This window comes from Eptesicus fuscus, chromosome 13 (assembly GCF_027574615.1).
Source record: "Eptesicus fuscus isolate TK198812 chromosome 13, DD_ASM_mEF_20220401, whole genome shotgun sequence".
NCBI classification, from domain to species: domain Eukaryota; kingdom Metazoa; phylum Chordata; class Mammalia; order Chiroptera; family Vespertilionidae; genus Eptesicus; species Eptesicus fuscus.
The window spans coordinates 11,727,861-11,743,364 of NC_072485.1; the positions used below are offsets into that span (position 1 = coordinate 11,727,861).

The 15,504-nt window shown below is 40.2% G+C and overlaps 1 protein-coding gene across 1 annotated transcript in view; it reads right to left on the reverse strand.

Moving 5' to 3' along the window:
• Positions 1 to 262: 262 nt before the first annotated feature.
• Positions 263 to 15,504, reverse strand: part of GUCY1A2 (guanylate cyclase 1 soluble subunit alpha 2) — a 352,258-nt gene continuing 337,016 nt past the window's right edge. Inside the window, exon 10 of the transcript XR_008557856.1 lies at positions 263 to 280. The gene's annotated coding sequence lies outside the window, so the exon portion shown is untranslated. The remainder of the gene's footprint in view (positions 281 to 15,504) is intronic.

Below are 15,504 nucleotides of genomic sequence, written 5' to 3' on the forward strand. Positions count from 1 at the left end.
AATTTTGTATGATGCATGAATTGTTCACACAAGCCTCTTATTGCTTGGAAATTGCTTTCCTCTATTCCGTGGATCTTGGTAAATTCTCCTGACTTTGTGTTGCCTAGCATATGTCAGGCAATTCTTCTGCACGTTTCTCACAAACAGAATGCAACAGTTTCATATACTCACGAATATCCTCTTTTCTTTGATCCTATAAAACACTTGGTTGTTTTGCAAGAAAATATGAGGTTGTGGTCATTCTCCCAACAACGAGTATTTGCTTCATCCTCTTCTTTTCCTGTGTTGTTTTGAATAAAGAGAAGCTTTCTTTTTAATACTGAAACACCCTGCCACAGTTTAATACATTTTAAATATCAATGAAACTCAACAAGGGATTTGTATGCATAGCTATGGCCCAGTTCATGCTTGCAGGAAATGAGAAGGATGCATGACCGCTGCCACATCAAAACCACTGTAGGCTGTAGGCACCCGAGAGTTTCAAATGCATCCTTATTTTAGAGATTTAAAAAATGTACTCCAAGAAAAAGTGTCTTAGCATAACCAAAAACTACTTATTTACTTTCTAAGAGTAAATATTTCCATAAAAAATACATACATGCCATAAGCATATTAATAAGCACGCGGGCAGCTTTGATGTACACAGAGAAGATCTTCATAACAAAGCCGCTAGGGAGTTGAGTGCGGAAAAGCCAAGTGCCCAGGGGAAGTGAACACACTCTCAAACACTCCTGTAAACATAAACCCATACAGATACGCCAACAGAAAAGACCAACAACGTCTAGCAAAGAGTTTCTATACTTTGTTAAAAATATTGGAGTGAAAAAGTTAGGATGGAGAGAAAGCAACGGAGGGAGGTAGTGTGGGAAAGTAGTGATTACTTATTAATTAGTAAGGGAATACGCGATAGGAGCACGTCCAGTCATCACAGTCGCTTAAAAAGCAGTCCAGGTCAGGGGTCAGCAAACGTTTCCTCTAAAAGGCCAGGGGGTAAATAGGTTAGGCTTTGTTGGCTACACACATTCTCTGTCACATCTTCTCCTTTGTTTCATTTTTGACCACTTATTAAAAGCACAAAAAACATTCTTAGCTCAGGGCCCTATCAGCAGAGATTGTGGGCGAGATTTGGCTCTCTGGCCTCCGATTGCAGACTTTAATTTCCATCAGTGGTTGTCAAATCTCAGCATGCATCAGAATCATCTGGGGGGTTTCTAAAGCAGATAGCCACCCCCAGAGTTTCTGACTCAGAAGGTCTGGAGTAGAACGGAATCATTTGCATTTCTAACAGGTTCCTAGTTGATGCTGATACTGCAGATCCAGGAACCACAGGTGGAAAACCACTAGCCGTAATAGACTTGAATTAAAACCCTCACCCTTCCACTCACCAGCTATGAGAACTGGCGGCTTACTGAACTCCATAAAGTCTTAGCTTCCTGAGCTACAGAGTAGACAGAGAGAGAACCTTCTTTTCTGAGCTCCTAAGAAGTTTAAATAAGATAATATTTGTAGAGCACTTAGCACAGTGCTTCCAGCGTGATTGCTACATAAATGTCAAGCGTTGCTTGTCAAACCAGGTGGAAAAACTTTTTGAGGAACCCAAAATGGAATAAAAACCATGATACTCCTTCACCGCACATCAGTTATTTGAGGCGAGGAAAAACATCAGTGAGAAAGTTAAAAAGGAGGATAAAAAGAAAGTAGCAGTGTGGGCAGCACTGAAAGGGATATCAGATTCCTTCACATGTGAACAGCCGGCATTTTCTGAGGAAAAAATCATGGAATAAATGGCTAGATTTGTTGCAGTCCATGAGCAAAACTTGGATAAGGTGCATGCATAGCAGACGGTTCGGGGGGTGAAACATCTGGGAGGTTCTTCTGCAGTAGAAACGTGGGACTCATTTCTCTGACAGCACACACAATGGAGCAGCTGCTGCTGTTTCTTTGCCCTAATGTTCCAGCCGCTCAGAGCGTGCTCCAGCAATGTCTCTGCTACCTGCTGCAGCTGTCAGGTAGTTGGAACGCGCCCTGGGGTTCTGTCTGAGGTTCACTCCTGCTGTGCGCTAATGCCAGTAGAGAAGTAAACAGCTTGGCTATCAAAGGCCTCCTTGGAAGATGATCCATCTCTACCAAGACACAGATCAAAAGAGTGAGCTTCCCACGTTAAGGAGCTGGCCTCTTCTCTAGTGTGTCTGGTACATAAGATGTTCTGACCACAATCAGAGAATGAACACAATTATCCCAGCATCCAAAGAATAGTACCCGCTTGGCAGATCAATTTTAAAAGCATGGCAAAGCCAGTGAATCCATCCTCTCTGCCTTAGGCTGCTTCTATCACGGGAGCGCATAGTCAAAGGCAAGCTTCCTCTCAGCTAGACAATGACCTGGGGGTACAGGACTACACACTGGGTCAGATAGGCCCGGACATGTTTTATGAGTCTACAGGAGATCTTGGCAAATTATAGAACGTCTGTCAACACCAGTTTCTTATGTGATTTCTCATGTTTTAATCAATCTGGTGTCATGCTTTAATCTTACCCTAGTAAAAGCCATCACCCAGAGTACTTTTTTTGTGTGAAAAGTAAATCATATCACTTTATTGCCCACTTAAAACCCTTCTGTGGCTTCAATGACACTTGTAATTTTATATTATTTCCTTATCAAGTCCTGCAACATCCGATCACCTGGGAGTATAATCACAGGCCCTAGTGCAGACCTGAAACAATTAACTGTTGTTTTTTTTAACAAGATCCCCAGGTAATTCATATGTACTTTACAGTTTGAGAAGCACTGGTCTATAAGGCCCTCCTGATATTCTCATGAGTCTCTGAATTCAACAATTCCTTCCATATACTCCGAATACTCTTTCAGTCCTAGAATGCAAGAAGCTTGGATTCTTTGCCCTCTACCTAGAATATCCAGACCCCAGATTAGCTCATGACGAGGTCCTCCTTGAACACGAGGTAGAAATTGGCTTTCTAAAAAAACACTATCCCGGTATGTGTTTTTCTTGTCAAATGCTCCCACCCACTAGAATATGAGAGCTGGATCTATCTTGTTTATTGCTCTATCCCTAGTACATAGATCAGTGCCTGATATATAATATATGGTCAATAAATACTTTTCAATCAATTGGGAAATGATATTTGCCCCTTAAGATTGTATTGGGCATTAAATAATAACATGTCTAAGAAACATTAGTACCTGGTGGTTGTTCACCTGATGTTAGTTTCCACCCCTTTCCTTTTCCTCCTCCTTTTACATATCTCATACTGATATTCAATAATGTCTAGATTATACAGGTAACCCAAAATACTCTATGCAAGATCTTGAGAGGGCCAAATAATGTTGTCACCTATTGACTTCTATGAGGATCAGTTTCTTCTGAAATCACTCCCTAACAATTTTCTCCAGTAGATGGTTCAGAAGCACATTTAGAGAGAAATGGTAAAAAGGGAATAGAGGCACTTATTCTTCTAGATAGGGGCATAGTTGCACCCGTAACTTGTATCACAATGGTCCTAGTTTTTAGGTAAGGAAAATCCTAACAGGAATATACTGTGTAAGTGATCATTTAAATATAGGAACATTAGAGTGTTGAGAGTTGGAACCTATTTATTTTTTTTCTGAAGTTTTGATTGTTAGAATATAGAACACAATGTGTGGTAAATATAGCCAATGATCTAGTCAACATATTTAAAATACTTCACACACACACACACACACACACACACACACACACACACACACACCCCTCTCTCCTTCTCTCTGACTTCTAAATTGAGCCCCAAAACTGGACATGTGCCCAGACCAGGAATCAAACAGTGACTTCCTGGTTCATAGGTTGACGCTCAACCACTGGGTCATTTGGGCCAGGAGAAAAACTTCACTTTTTATTTGGTAGAAAATATGAGGACAGTGCTAGGGGTTTAGACTGAGGCAGTGAGTAAAACTAGAGCAGCGGTCGGCAAACACATTAGTCAATAGAGCCAAATATCAACAGTACGATTGAAATTTCTTTTGAGAGCTGAAAACGACTTCTGCGCATGGGCCACGAAGTTTCAATCGCACTGTACGTGCGTGCCCGCACGTGGTATTTTGTGGAAGAGCCACACTCAAGGGACCAAAGAGCCGCATGTGGCTTGCGAGCCACAGTTTGCCGACCACTGAGCTAGAGTATCTATGAAACTTCAGGAAATGAATGAAGTGATGTGAAGATGAGAAACAGGAGGTAGCCTTGTATTGGCAAGACCATAGACTTTGGAGTCAGATGAATAAGGTTGGAGTTGTTTAGTAATTAGGTAACTGGAATATTACATCATCCCTCTGGCTTTTAGTATTCTAATCTTTAAGAGGGATAAAATATTACTAACCAGCTCACAGAGTGGTAAGATGAGATTTGTATGGGAGCTTCATGGTACACAGGGCAGGCACAGCATCTGACACACAGCAACTAATACACATTAGCAATTGCTATGATTATGGGGGAATCAGGAAGCAGACTAACAGAGCAACATTTATTCTGTCTCCCAATAACAAATATATGTAATTATCTTTTAAATGCCCCTTATCTTTCTTTTCCTATGTCCTCACAACTTCCCCTTCCTTCTACACTTATCTTCTTCCTTTGGACAAACCTTTCCAGTGACTTGATGGATGGGTCAGAAACACAGTTAGAAATGGACATAATGAAGGAGAAAAGGGACCAAGCTGACAGGTCCTTTCTGTGCCTTGTCCAGATGATAAAACCTAAGAATTCATTCCTGTCACAATCAAATCGGCTGCCCCTGAATGTGGATACCACTTGAAACAACTGGAGAACATCTATGAAAGTAATGAAGGAAGGGAATGAGATTAAATAAAGGAATAGTTTTATCTGCACTGGAATTAGGTATCTGTGCTTGCTATATTAATTGCAAGAACAATCCCTCATTTTTCTGGCAAACTAAAATAAGATTAATATTCAACTCCCCAGGGGTCAAACAAAGGGAAGATAGACGCATGCCCAGTAAAGCTGGAGTGACTAGTAAAGGCACTAACCAGGCAGTCACACCTGGGAACAGGTCATTGGCCAGAATTGGTGTGGCCACTACAAGGGCACAAAATTTGGGATACTTCATTCCCTAAACAAAGGAGTTCCCTCTCTTGTGCTCTTGATTGCTCTTGGCTCTTTTGGGACTCTTGTGGCAGGGGTCACACTCTTGGTTCCCCTGCATTCACCCACATGGCCCACAACCATATGCACTCCCCCCCCCCCACAATGGACTAATGGACTGCAGCTAGCCTGTTGCTGAACCTGACATGCCTGCAATATGGAAGGAAAACTCTGGACATAGGCTTTGCTTCTAGCTCTGCTGACTCTCCTTCTTTGATGACTGGGCTTGGGGAAATGGGACTTTGGAAACTGAAGGATGTAATTCCATGCAAATAAAAATCACTCATCCTCCCAAGTAAGTCTCAGAAAATTTCTATTCTTAAGATATGGCAAGGACCCTACCTCCAGCACTCAGTGGGGAAAGGGATACCTTAATTTCCCTGAAAACAATCCTTCCATCCATCCATCCATCCATCCATCCAACCAACCCTCTATTGAATCATAAATTCATTTAATATTTTATTAATTTCAAAGTAAATTTTAAACATTATTTGCTTTCTCATTGTGTATATCATCATGGATATTATTCACCATAGTTCAATATTTGACAACTTTTTACTTTCTCGGGTAACATTTATGTACAATAAAATGTACAAATTGTAAATGTACATTTGACAAATACCTGTACATATTTAACCTCCATCAAGATATAAAACATTCCCCTTACTTCAGAAAAATCATTTCATACCACTTCCCATCAATTCCCATGCCCACTCCCAGAGGCAAATACTATTTTGATTTTCTTTTGACCAGAGACTTGTTTTGGCAATTCTAGAATTTTATATAAATAAAATTTACAATGTATGTAAAAGTGAGTTTTGTCCCACTCAGCACAATTGTTTGTTGAGATCACCCATGTCATTGTGTATATCCCAGCACATTTCTTTTCATTGTACATCAGCATTCCTCTGCATGAGTAAATATATCAGTTTGTTCATCCATTTTCCTATTGATGAGCATCTGAGCTGTTTCTAGTGGATGGTTAGTATTAGTAAAACCGCTGTGAGCACTCTTGAGTAAATACCTAGGAGTGGAATTTTAGGAACATAGGGTAGGTATAGCTTCAGTTTTATGAAAAACTGCTAAAGAGTTTTTCAAATGGTTGCCTTCCGTTAACACTTCCACCAAACAATGCATGAGGGTTCCAGTTACTCCATGTTCTCACTAGTTTTGCAGTTGTCAGCCTTTTACATTTTAGCCATTCTGATAGACCTGTAGTTGTAGCTATTTGTGGTTTTAATTTACATTTTATTGATAAGTAATGATATTGATCATTTTTTCATATGCTTATCAGTCATTTGTATATCAGATTTTGTGAAGTGTCTTTTCAAACCTTTTACTCGCTTCTATTGAATTTTTGTCTATTGTTAGTTGCAGAAATTCCTTATATATAATGAACACTGGTTGTTTGTCAGATATGTTTGTAATGTCCAATAATTTAAAAATAAGCATGTATAACAAAACATAGTATTGGCTGTCTAAAATGTATTGAGAATTCTGAGATTGCAGAAAGACTGAGCAGGAAAGTGCACATAATGAATTGGCAATGCCTATGTGAAGACTAGAAAAAATTAATACTTTCCCTCCCACCTTCTATGTTCTTCTAGCTGGGCTAATAATCAAATTAACAGAGACAGATTAACAGAAGAAAATAGAAATTTTAATACATGTGCATGGGGAACTCACATAAGCATAAAAATGCAGACAATGAGGCAACTTTAGGTATATATGATATATTTGGACAAAAGAGAAAGGGGGTGAGATATTAAATTTCAGAAGTGAGAATGGGTGATTTATAGGTAGCTGAGGAAGCGCAGAACATACTAGTACATGGCAGGAAAATTCTTAGTAGGCAACTCAGAAACAGTGGAACGTGGGGAGTATCTAACAGGCCCCTGACTGCGGCCCTCTTTCTAGTATTTACCATTTTTAATTCAAATTAAGCTGAGTGAACATCCTAATACTTCCTTCCTGAAGGTTTTTCTGTCTGACTATCCTGGACAGGAAAAGGGGAAGGCCGAAGGTTCTTTCTGAGTCTTATTTCCCAATAGACATTTTAAAATCAGTATCCCCAAAAGGCAGCTTCAGGGTGTCAAAACTTTTGTGCCCTTTACCTGACATGTGTACAGGACAGAAAGTAAATATTTTTAAATAGTCTTCTCCTTGACTAACACATACCAGTGTAGACAATGTGTCTTGAGTCAGTCTGCGCTCCTGTTACAGAATACTAGAGACTGGGTGGCTTGAACAACAAATTTATTTCTAGGAGATCTAGAGGCTAGGAAGTCCAAGATCAAGGCACCAGAAGATTCAATAGCTGGTGAGGGTTCACTTTCTGGTTCATTGATGCCACCTTCTCATTGTGACCTCACCTGGTAAAAGGAGCCAGATAGCTCTCTGTGGTCTCTTTGAAAAGGGCACTAATCCCATTCAGGATGGCTCCACCCTCTTGACCTAATCACCTCTCAAAAGCCCCGCCTCCTACAACCATCACAATGGGCATTAAGTTTCATAGTGTAAACTTTGGAGACACAAAAATTTAGACCATGGCAGGAAGATAACAGAATGGAAACAAATTTCTGAGAGAATGTGATCACATTTAGATGATTGGACTGAAGAAGTTAGGACAGTTGAGTATGATTTTTAGATTGTTGGCTTATATGACTGGGTGGACTTAGTTATGACTATAAGAAATAAAGTATAGTTATAACTATGTAGTTATAACTATAAGAAAGGAAATATAAAAGAGTTTGATTTGGAAATTGTTATATTTTGAGATCAATTTGGACATGAAAGTGTAGATATCTAGTGGAGAGTTGGACATAAAGCTCTAGAACTCCTGATAGGTGAGCTATCCCACTCCTCATTTGATAGACTAGGAAACTAATGTCCTAAAAAGGAAGAGTAACGTGACAAAAATTCTAATGGCGGATCCAGGTGTAGAGTCCTAATGGCAGAGCTCAGGTGTAGGTCTCTTCCTTCTTTGGCTTGTATTTTCCCTACAACTCCGGGCACTCAGAGATGTCATTCCCACAACCGAAGTCCCAATTTTAGTGCAGAAACAAAAGTCTATTTGGCAAACATTTAAATCTTTTCTCCAAACAGCAGCACACCACAGGAAACTACCAGATGCATTCTACAGATCATTAACTACTTTAAGGACAGCTGCTGAGTTTGCTCACCTGCGGTGATTAGAGGTTCAGGTTGCTTCAAGTGATGCCAGGTGTAGTTCAAAGTTATTTGCCTCCTTAATATTTTGCTCTTTAAAGCACAGAGAGTAAGACTTAGATACCAATATGGTATAGCTTAATTAACTACCTGATATCAAACAAACTTGCCAAAAATGGATGGTTGCTAAAGCAGATGCAAAGGTGAGATGAACAGAGTAATGGCTGTGATCCTTTGTGGAGGCAGGTTGGCTCTCTACATAGAGGCAGAGACATGGGAAGTGCCATTCCATCTTGATTATGATTCAAATGCTGACAATTTCTCACCTACTATTCTTAGGAAAGTCTTGAATTCCACTCAAATTCTCATAACAAATGATTTGACTTTTGACATAATAATAATAATAATAATACACTTAAGGAATTATTTTCCTCATCACCTGATATCACCAATTGTCTGAATTCCACTATTATAATCAGGTCCAAAAATTCATTTAACAAATATTTATGAATCAACTATGGACTATAAACTATCTGAAGTGGTAGGAATATAGCAATAAACAAAAATGAAAGAAAATCTCTGATATCATGGGGTTTACCTTCTAGTAAATAATAAGTAATATTTATATGACACTTATTTGGTGCTAGTCATGTCCTGTTTACATATGCTGCATTAACTCATTTAGTCTTTCCCATATCTTAGTGCTTCATTATACAGATAAAGAAACTTAAGCACAGAGAGGTTAAGTAACACAAATGTCTGAGCCAGAGTCCAAAGTTAGACCCTTGGTTTCCTTTCTACTATATCTATACTTATTCCCATAGGCAGTTCATCTAGCCTCATGCCTTCAAGTAACATTTATATGGTGATAAGCCCCCAGATTTCTATCTCACAAATTTTTCTCCTGAATATATCCCATTGCCTATCCGGTATCTCCCCTATGATTTCTAACAAATTTTAGTTTAAAATGTACCAATTGATAGCCTGATTCCCCTGGACCCCAAAACTTCTCTAATTACAGTCTTTCCAACTCAGTCAATGACATTTGGATTTTATCAGTCACTCAGCCTATAAACCTCTCTTTCTATCACATACCACATACATCTTGGCTCTACATTCAACAATTTCTGACAACTTCCACCAGCCCCACTGCTACCATGCTCCTGCGAGTCACCTCACCTCCTGTGTTACTGCAGTGGCCTCCTTGTTTCCACTCTTGCCTCCATACCACAGCCCGATAACACTCCTAAAGTTTTAAAATTTTACCCCATATTTCTTCAGTCTTCTTTTCAACTTCTTCTGACCACTCCTTACTCCCCAGTAACTCTGAAGTCACCCCAGGTCATGCTGCCTTAGCAACACTGGCCTTTGCCTCCATTGAACAGCAGGCTTCCATCTTTGTACTGTCTCTGACCTCTACATGATATTTCCCAGGATCTTGCACTTCCTTTAAGCCTTTGTTCAAATGTTACTTTCTCAAAGAGGCTTACCATGAACTTGCTACTCAAAATTACAACATCCCCTTTGGCCAGTTTTTCTATTCCTACTCTATTTTTTTTTTCCATATGGCACTATTATTTCCCATAGAATTTTTCATTTTCTTAGAAATGACATAATTTCTTTATATCTTATCTACTTATTTATTTATTTTGTTTAGCTTCTAGAATTTAAGCCACAGGATACAGTGATTTTTCTCTGTTTTGTTCATTAATGTATCATGATAATGTGCAACAATACCTGATACATAGTAGCTGTTCAATAAATTATTCTTGCATGAATTTAAAAATGGACAATTTATAAAACGTGAGGAGAAACATCACTTCAGAGTTAGAGAACAATAAAAGTGAAGAACGTGGGTATGAGCTTGGCATCCTCATGAGACTGAAAGGTCAGCGTAGTTCAGCCCAGTGACAGGGGAAAGTGATATGAATTGTGTTGCGGAGGTCAGGAAGAACAAGATCCTGAGGGCTTTAGAAACAAGGGTAGGAAGCATGGACTTTATTCTAAGTGCTGTGTGAATCATTTGATTGTCTTAAGCAGAATAGAAACATAATTAAGCTTTCATTTAAACGTATAAACTTGCTGCTATGTACCGAGTAATTTGTACGGAGGCAACATTTCAAGCAGACTAGTGAAATTTTTAAAAAGTAATACTATTTTGGGAAACTGCTTGGCATTATCTACTAATGTTAAGCGTGAGTATATCCTGGACTCTGCACGCCCATGCTTAGTTATACATAGAAAATTAATGTGTTAACACATGCACAAAAAAGACAGGCACAAGGAGATTTATGGCATCATTATGTATAACAAACACTAGAACCAACCCAAATAATCGCAACAGTAAATCCTGGCATATTCACACACGGGATATCATGGAGACCCTGCACTCCAACCACATGAAACCAAATGAATGACTCTTACAAATATACTCTTAAATAAATAACCTGGATACAGAAGAAGAATACTTATAGTAGCCATTCTCCAAAAATGCCCCAATAACCAGGCCTCTAGGAATTCACACATTCATATAGTTGCCAACAGCAGTGAATATGAGTTCTCTTATGACTAATTTTAACCATAAATGTGGTGAAGGTGACATTTGTTGTCTAAGCCTAAGCTTTAAGAAGGCTCAGCAGTTTCCACTTTTGTGTATTTGGGAACTCTGAGCCCCATGTAATGCAGAATCAGCGACCCTGCAGGAGAAACTGCGGGAAGAGGCCACATGGAGAAGAGGGGCCCTGAGGCAGCCTGGAGAGGGAGATGCGGGTATCCCAGCTGTGCCGGCTGCCGTTGGACTGTAAGCACCTGAGGGAGCGAGAGCAAGAGCCACCCACGGTGTCTAGTCAACACGCAGACCATGAGAGACAATACTAGTACATTGTGTTTTATTTTATTTTATTTTATTTTATTTTATTTTATTTTATTTTATTTTATTTATTTTATTTTATTTTATTTTATTTTATTTGTTCCATCACCATTTATCCCCTCTATGCCCTCTTCCACCTCTACCCTTCCCCCTGCAATAAACATACTGTTGTCCATTTCTGAGTTCTCTCTCTTTTTTGCTCAATCCCTCCACCCCCTGCAAACATCCCCTCCCCTACCAGAGCTGTCTTCCTGTTCTCTGATTATGAGTCTGTCTCTATTTTGCTTGCTAGTTAGTTTGTTCATTAGATTCCACATATGAGTAAAATCATATGGTACTTGTCTTTCTCTCACTGGCTTATTTCACTTAGCATAATATTCTCTAGGTCCATCCAGCTGTCAAAAAGGGTACAATTTTCTTCCTTTTTAAGGCAGAGTAGTATCCTATTATAAACCACTAAGTTTTTGGATGGTTTGTTGGACAACAATACATAATCAAAACACAAATTAAAAGTGGGGTGCCGCTGTAACAAAAACCTAAACATGTGTCATTCACTTTGGAAAAGGGCAGCATAACCGAGGCCAAAAGGCCTCAAGGTTACGGTCAAAGGAGGCTCTAAGGACAGGGGAGAAATTTTCAATGGAGGCTGCAGTAACTGTGACCCACATAATGGGAGGCCAAATAGTTTGTCAACACTGTCATCTATATGCAGTATCATGGAAAATAGAAAATATACCTAATAAATGTGGATTTGGCTAAGGAAATTTTCAGCATAATGTTAGAAGCACAAATGTTTTTCTTTAGCTGCACTTACTAAGATAAAAATCCTATATAATAAAAGGCTAATGTGCAAATTGTCCCCTCAACCGGGTGTTCAACCAGGGGGCAGGGCCAGCCAGCCAACCACCTATGGGCCCTCCCCCCAGCAGCCTGGCCCGATTGACCCTGATCAGGGTGGGCCGGCCGGACCCCACCTGTGCACAAATTCGTGCACAGGGTCTTTAATATATATATATATGTATTTAAGAAAAGATAAACTAAAATAGTAACTGTTCTGTGTTTTCTAGCAGATAAAGAAAACATTTCCAAGTCAGGACCTTCTGGGTCCCTGGCAAAAGATTCTCAAAGTAAGAAATGGCTTTAGAAGAAATATCAGCCGAAACCGGTTTGGCTCAGTGGATAGAGCGTCGGCCTGCGGACTGAAAGGTCCCAGGTTCGATTCCGGTCAAGGGCATGTACCTTGGTTGCGGGCACATCCCCAGTAGGGGGTGTGCAAGAGGCAGCTGATCGATGTTTCTCTCTCATCAATGTTTCTAACTCTCTATCCCTCTCTCTTCCTCTCTGTAAAAAATCAATAAAATATATTAAAAAAAAAAAAGAAGAAATATCAGATTCAGGGTCACTCAGGTAAAATGTAGTTTTAGGATCAAGATATCAAGATTCATTGTTAACTTCTCAAAGAACTCAGCTGGTCCCTTATAGACACTTTCAGCTAGAAGTAAGGGCTTTAAATTGCAATGGATAACACCTGACTCTTGACCCAATGGGGATAGGGACCTTTTTGAGGAGATAGATGGGGCCTTGCTTTTGTCTAATAGAACAATTTATATTTGGAATCACAAGAAAGCTGACTATGTTTTTAAAGAAATTATACCATTTTGGACTGAAAAGGTGAGAGGACATTCAAAATGATAAAAAGGCTTGTGGGCCCCTAAATCACAAGAAGCAGTCTGAGAAAGCTATGAAATAGGTTACTCCTTAAGAAAATGAAGACTGACTCAGAGGCTGGAGCCAAACGCTTTGACGGGGAGCCAAAAGGCATGGGTAATGACTTCCGGGGAACAGGTATGTTTCTTTGTCAGAAATGGCAAAAACATGCTCCTGGCTGCAGCTCGGATTTGTTAGGACACAGTGACTGCTATTTGTCTCCTGTTTCTCTTCCTCCTTTGAACCTAAGTGTCGATTGTGGTTCTCTTGTCCCTCTCTCACTGCTGTCTGTTGGGTGGTCCTTGGGAAAGGGGACATTTAACACCCCTTTGTTCACATGTCTTCACATTGAAAGGACTCAGACCCAAAGAGCTTTAGCCACACTGGGACCTACTTTAAAGGCAAGATCCTAGAATCCAAGCTTTAGTCCAAACTCCAAAGATGGCTTCCTGGTGAAGTCTTCCCAGCATTCACACTCTTGTTTAGTAATTTTCAGGACCTCTTTCTCTGATTATTCCTTTAGCTCCCATCTTGTAATTGATTTACAGATGCAATATCTTCTTTAGCCTGTCTAAAGGTACTTATTTGAGTCACTGTTATTTAAAGGGATGCTCCACTCTATTACCTTGAATTAAGTCTTGTTTTATTCATGGTCATTGTTTCTCTCTCTCTCTCTCTCTCTCTCTCTCTCTCTCTCTCTCTCTCTCCCCCCTCCCCCCCCATTAATTTTCTTTCATGTTGTAATCTTTCTTCAAATAACAGGTGATGTTAGGTTGTCCATTTGTATTTAAGGATTATACAGTAACAAGCTGACTAAAAACATAGATGGAGCTTGTCAAACAGCAAGACTTCAGCTCAAGACATTTGGACTTGTTGCTCCTTCTACCTGGGAGCTCTTTTGGAGGATATTGTCCTGCCTCGTTTCATCTGGTCACCCAAGTGTCCCTCCAAATGCCCCATATCCTGTAAGGCCTTCCCTGAGGAAGCATTTAATGTTCCCTGCCACTATCACCTCACACATATAACCTCTGTTTCTCTACATTGTATTCTTATTAGGATTGATTACCACTTTAGATGATCTTGTTGGCTTGTACATTTTGTTTATTTGCTTGGCTGTCTCTTGCACTGACATATAAATCTGTGAGAACAATGATCTCATCTCATTTGCTTTCTTCACCACAGTGCCCTCAATACTCAGACCAAGGCAATGTACGCTGCATGTTCTTTTTTAAAGATTTTTTTATTGAATTTTAGAGAGAAAGGAAAGGAGAGGGAGAGAGAGAAACATCGATGTCAAAGTGAAACATCCATGGGCTGCCTCCTGCATGCTCACCACTGGGGATTAAGCCCACAACCTGTGCATGTGCCCTGTCTGGGAATTGAACTAGCAACCTTTAGGTGCACAGGATGATGCTCAACCAACTGCACCACACCGATCAGGAAGTGTGTTCTTAATAAATATTTGTTGAGAGAATTAATGATTAAAAACCAAGTCAGACATCTTGACTAGGATATCTCGCATACCTATTTTAACTTCTACCCTACAATAATCTCTCTCAATATCACAATGCAACGTTAAGGACATGAATATAAAATACCATTAATAGCCGAAACCGGTTTGGCTCAGTGGATAGAGCGTCGGCCTGCGGACTCAAGGGTCCCGGGTTCGATTCCGGTCAAGGGCATGTACCCTGGTTGCGGGCACATCCCCAGTAGGGGGTGTGCAAGAGGCAGCTGATCGATGTTTCTCTCTCATCGATGTTTCTGGCTCTCTATCCCTCTCTCTTCCTCTCCGTAAAAAATCAATAAAATATATTAAAAAAAATAATAAAAAAAATAAAATAAAATATCATTAATAGATACTGTTGACATCTGCTATAAAATTCTCTCCTTATGGCACCACTACTGGATCACAGAAATCCAGACTGAGGAGACTATTTTTCAGCAGATTTTGTAAAAGAAAGATTATTTCATGCTACAGAATGAAATCTCTAAGATAGAGCAGAATGAGGCATTGAAGAGAAGAGCATGAGAATTAGGTCAGAACACCTGATCTTGAATCAGAATTTTGTCACTTATTAGTGGTGTGACCTTATTCAAGTAGCCTAAATTTTCTGAACCAGTATCTTTACATGTAATTTGAGATTAGTAATGCACACACAAACTTCACATAGTGCAGGTCATGAAGTAGAGACTTAATGAATAATCTCTTTCTTCCTATACTATCCTATAAATAAAAGAGTAATATGCAAATCATCACTCCGCTACACTCACAAGCCACGCCCACCATCCAATCAGAGAGAGTATGCAATTAAACTGAAAACATGGCGGCAGCCCCGCCCCCCAGCCTCTCCTGGTCTCTGGGAGTCGGAGAAGTCAGGCACCAGCGCCTGAGGCTGGGTGCAGCCGGGAGACCAAGAAGCCCCCCGCCCCATGATCCCAGGCTGCAGCCAGCCTCAGAAGCCTCAGGTCCGCCTGCCCCACATCCTAGAGAGACGGAGAACTGGGCCCCAGCGCTTGAGGCTGGCTGCAGCCACGGAGACCAAGAAGCTGCCTGCCCCGTGATCTCAGGCCTCAGCCAGCTGGAGAAGCGGTTCACCCCACCTCC